Here is a 6,000-nt window from a genome sequence, read left to right on the forward strand (position 1 = left end):
CCCTTGTACAAATAAAAGAACGTTTACCCCCCCCCCCCCCCCCATATCACACAAAAATCTTTCCACTGCCGGTGGGAACTGAGGCTCCCAGCCTTTGCCTTGAATATGAATCTGTGCATCTCTGATTTGCCAAATGAATCACAATCCCTCTTGCTGCCAGTATCCCATATTATTATTATTATTTAATGATTTATATATACCGACATTCGTTTGCACATCACATCGGTTTACAGTGACAACATCTGAAGCATGAAAGGAAATTACATTTTTTGGAGGATGTCATAATGTCTCTATATCACTCCCAGGAAGCAGCAGCAATATGAAACCCTGGGGTTCTTAGCCAATGGCAAAATGGGAGACAGATCCTCCACTTGTATGCCAAGATACCTCTATATTTCCCTCTACACCTTAACAGTGCGTGAGATTATGGGGTGACTACACAAAATTCTCCTCACAGCTTGAGCCATACCAGACATTCGGGCCGATACAGAAAAACCCGCAGGAGAGCCGGCGAGCACCCGCTCTCCTGGGCACGCAATTCAGTAAAAAAAAAAAAAATATGCAAATGAAGGCCCACGGTAAAAGGAGGTGCCAGGGACACTAGTGCGTTCCTAGCACCTCTTTTTTGACAGAAGCGGCAACTGTCAGCAGGTTTGACATCAGACGCTCAATTTTACCGGCATCTGTTCTTGAACCCGCTGACAACCACGGGTTCGGAAAACGGACGCTGGCAAAATTGAGCATCAGTCTTCCAACCCGCGGGCAGATTTAAAATTTTTTTTGGGGGGCCCTCCGACTTAGTTTCACTATGATATTAAGTCAGACGGTGTACAGAAAAGTAGTTTCTGCTTTTCTGAACAATTTCCTGGTGCCTGCTGAAATTAACTCCTGCCTTTGGGCAGGCATTAATTTCTGAAAGTAAAATGTGCAGCTTGGCTACACATTTTACTTTCTGTTTTGCAAGGGAATAACTAATAGGGCCATCAACATGCATTTACATGTTGCGGGTGCTATTAATTTCAGGGGGGGGGGGGCGCGGTTGGACGTGCATTTTCCATGCACTATTACCCCTTACTGTATAAGGGGTAAAAACAGCGCGTCAAAAACGCGTGTCCAACTGGGGGCTAACAGTGTGCTCCGCCTGAGTGCACTTTACTGCATTGACCCGATTATAATTAACAAACGGGCCGATACAGAAAAACCCGTGGGAGAGCCGGCGAGCGCCCACTCTCCCAGCGTGCGCCCAGGCCACTCTCCTAGGCGCGTGATTCAGAAAGCAAAAATATGCAAATGAGGGCCCGCGGTAAAAGGAGGCGCTAGGGACACTAGCACGTCCCTAGTGCCTCATTTTTGACAGATCCGGCGGCTGTCAGTGGGTTTGACAGCCGACGCTTAATTTTACCATCATCTGTTCTCAAACCCGTTGACAGCCACGGGTTCAGAAAACGGACGCCGGCAAAATTGAGCATTCATCTTCCAACTCGCGGGCGGATTTTACTTTTTTTTTTTTAGTTTAAATTTTTTTTTATTTTTGGGGCCTCCAACTTAATATCGCTATGATATTAAGTCAGAGGGTGTACAGAAAAACAGTTTTTTTCTGTACACTTTCCCGGTGCCGGCCGAAATTAAAATGTGCGGTTTGGCTGCACATTTTACTTTCTGTATCACGTGGGAATAACGAATAGGGCCATCAACGTGCATTTGCATGTTGTGGGCGCTATTAGTTTCGGGGGAGTTGGTCACGCGTTTACTGTGTAAGGGGTAAAAATAGTGTGTCGAAAACGCGCGTCCAACCGGGGGCTAACAGTGCGCACGGCCTGAGCGCACTTTACTGCATCGGCCCAAAAGGTAGATCAAAACCTGCAGTCTCGGCCTATTCTGACTGCACCCACACTATACTAGTCTCAATTACATGCAATATGAGCCACTCGGTAATAGTTTAGGAAATCGGGTAATCCCATTTGACCCTGCCTCTTAAGCCAATATAGAGTATGCATAGGGGATTCGTGCCACACCCTCATGCCAAATATAGCTATGCATCATACCCTGGAGCGAAGCAAATATCCCTTATGGAGCACCCCACGGAACGTGCTGAAACAAATACTGATAAGAATTCTCATCTTAATTAGGTTGATTCGGCCTGCACAGGAGTTTAATAAATTCATCCATTCTTTTAAATCTCTCCAAATTCTGTCAGTTTATATGGTTCCGTAAATCCATGGGACACTTCCACCCTAAGATAAGTGAACCCCCTAGAAAAGCCAAATATATACCCAGGGATGTACACTCTGACCCCCCCCCCCCCCCCCCGGGTCATTAATTTGGACTTTCCAAATTTAATTTGGTAATCCGAGACTTTCCCATATTCCCAAGTAGCTTCATCAGACTTGGGCTCACCACATCAACCTGTGACAAGAAAAGCAAAATGTCATCCACATATAGGGATAGTCAACCTTAAACCCAGAAATGATTGAGCTTTCCCTGATTATTTGATCAAAGGGTTCTATTGCCAAATTAAAAAGAAAAGGAGAGAGCGGACATCCCTGTCTTGTGCTACAAATAATAGGAAACTTGATTGTACAGAGGTCATTAACCCAGACCAAAGCATAGCACCTCAAACATGCAAGGCCCTTGTATCTTGTCAAAAGCTTTGTTTGCATCAAGGGACACCGCTATCCCTGTCATTTTCCTAACCTTAGTGATATGTAACAGGTTAAACAGCCTGCGTTTATTATGCGCCGATTGACATCATGATCCTGGGTATCAGCAGGGGCATTTGGAAGCGTCTTGGCTAGGATTTTCAGGTCCTCATTTAGCAAGGATATAAGCTGATATGCTCCCACATCTGATCCATTCGCCTTCTTTTTTATAAAGAAGTGTTATACTACCATCATTAAGCTCTACCATTGATGACTAAGCCCCTTGGGGAAAAAAATGGTAAAGCTCGACCAACACTGGTACCACATCATCTACACATTTCTTATAAAAACTCTGTTTGATAACCATCTGGGCCAGGGCTCCTGCCTGCCGGCAATGCACCAATTGCCACCTGAACCTCCAGAGCAGTTATGGGAGCCTTTAAATCTCAACCGCCTTCTGTGTCAGGTTTGTACCTTATCCAGAAACTCCTGAGCCACACTAGGCACACAGGTCTGGGAGTCAGAGTGTAACACCTGAAAGTATTCCTTAATTATTTCCCCTATTTCCCTATGGTCTGTAGTGAATCTACCAGCCCGTTTGAGCAGTCTATGGATAGTAGTTGGTGTAGTCCTTTCACGTGCTGCTGTAACTGAAAGAGCTCCTGTTCGATTTCCATGCTCATAGTGCTTCTGTCTAGTGTAGCACATATGTTTCAATCACAAAAGGAATACAACTGTTCAATCGCTGTGCCAAAAGAATTTTTTACACTTTCCACTTTAAACTATTTTACTGTCAGTATAAAAAAATGTTTAATACTGATTTGTAGAACCTACATGACTGTGGTGAAAAATTGTGATAAATGTGTATTCATTAGAACTATTTTTAAAATATTTATAGGAATTGGTTGAAGGTTTCATATAATCGTGTAGGCGTCCCTGCACCACGAATGCATGTGTTTATAATCATTAACCTCCAACCTCCTCCTTATGTGAACTGTTTTTTGTAAATGATATATATATTTTTTTAAATATGTTATGTGATATCCCATAACGTTGTTTTTACAGACTACAAACTTTTAGTGTTCTTTCCCATGCCATTGTATCACGGTTACTTTAGTATCGTAGAATGGTAAATACCTTAAACCCATCTGCTATAAATCAATCTGTTATTAAAAGTCCCGACATGTACATGTTACAGACGCAGTCGTCTTTCCTCAGGGGAGTATACTGTGCAACAAAGTTACAAACAGATGGTCATTACCACACCATCCTTCACAAATACGCTGTAACTTAGCTTGAAAATCTTCACCACTTTCCTTAAACTCCACAAAGGTTCGCTGTTTCGGAAAGTGTCCAGATCTTAAGTCTCTCCTGTTCTGGATGTTAACTGAACCAATGCACAAAACGAACTCCTTATAATCAACACTTCGACATGGAGTTTTTACCAATCCAGTAATTTTAGGAGATCTAAAGAGCCATCAATGGGGACCCATGATGTTGAACATTCTTCTCTCTGTGGAGTTTTAAACATGGCGCTTTTGAGATAAACCACACCTCCTTGTTACGGTGCTATCAGGTCACGCAGACCTGGATGACAACACTGTCATTTGCTTTATTGTAATGTCGGACCTGGTTGAGGCAAGCTGCACAACTTCAAATACAAGGGCATGTATCCCAACAGACCTAGTTGGAACAATGTAATCCAACTTACTGTGTTCGAATGTCCTAAAAAATATAACACCATGGTGGAAGCTGTTGTTACAAAACAGTCGATAGATTTAAATCTTCATTCATCCCCACTGGATGTGATGACTAATGTGTAAATCCAGAATAATTCACGATAATTCAATCATGTACTCGGATCCCCACCACGTGTGGAAATACTAACTTGTTCCAATATAGTCCATTTTAAATCTGCTATACCATGTCCTGCTTCCTTCAGATGTTGCACCATAGGAGCCGTCATTTTGGCTGTGGTATACCGCGATTTATGTTCCCCCAGTCTAACATGTACTGGGTGTGACTTGCGGCCCACAGAGTTTGGGACACGGGCAAATTATTACATATATAGCATTGCTAGAATTGCAATTTGTATTGCATTTTCTCCAAACTTTATAGTTTGTAACAGGGTCCACCCATTCTTTCCCCACTATAGCTTGATGATACCAACTACAGTGCCCACAAGTCTGATGGCCTACAATTTCCTCTGGGTGGATACTATGATCCAATTGTGCATGTACCAACATATCCCTAATGTTCCGGCCTCTGATTGTAGCAAACAATGGAAGTCCTTTGAATTCTTTATGCAATGACAGGATATGCCAATACTTTTTCATGGCCCAGATTGTAACTCCCGTAGCAGTGGACTGCTGTAATACACATAGTAATTGGGATGTTTCCTTTTTGGGTTTATATGACAAAAGCTGCTGACGGTCACTACATTTTGCTCTTTTATATGCCCTCTGGATTGCCTTATGAGGGTATCCCCTGACTCTGAATCTCTCTTTTAGTATGCTGCTTGAATTTCAAATTCCATGTCTGTGGAGCAAATGCGTCTAATTCTAAAAAACTGGCTCACTGGTAGGCCAGTTTTAAAATTATAAACATGGTGGCTTGGGAATTTCAATAGGTTGTTCCTGTCCGTAGGTTTATGGTATACCGTAGTGTTGAGAGATCCGTTAATTTTAGTGACTGCTACATCCAGAAAAGTAATCTGATCCTGTGATGAATGTGCTGCGAATTCCAAATGACTGTCCACAGTGTTTATCCATGTAAGAAACCTCTGTAATCGTTGATCCGAGCCTATCCAAATGAAAAAGATGTCATCTATAAACCTAAGCCAACATCTAATATCTTCCCACCATTCAGATGGAACTATATGACACTCCTCGAAATTAGCAACATACTGATTCACTACAGCTGGTGCTAGAGGAGAGCCCATGGGGATCCCATGTATTTGGTGAAAGCAATCCTGTCCAAACCAGATGGACTCAGGACCAATGGGTATTAGTGTACTCCTGATAGCAGTTGGAGATGGATCAGATTTCAATCTGACGTCAGCCCCTAGTACATATACCCCTGCAGGAAGTGCAGCTCTTCAGTATTTTCCATCTCCATAGCAGTTAGGGACTATCTGCACGCTCTCACAGCGTTAGAACAAATTCAACGGAGAAAACCCAAATTCGTAAGAAAACCTACCTCTGAAGACGAGCCCCGCTCTCCTGCGGCGATACCCTCGGGTCCCTCCCCCAGTTGAGAATTCCCGAGGTGATTTCCATGGTCCCTCGGAGGTAAGCCTCAGTCTGGCGGCTGATTCGCGCTGAGGACCTAGTCCCCGATCCCGGGCACGGCTGAGAGGCAG

This window comes from Rhinatrema bivittatum, chromosome 9 (assembly GCF_901001135.1).
Source record: "Rhinatrema bivittatum chromosome 9, aRhiBiv1.1, whole genome shotgun sequence".
Lineage (NCBI taxonomy): Eukaryota > Metazoa > Chordata > Amphibia > Gymnophiona > Rhinatrematidae > Rhinatrema > Rhinatrema bivittatum.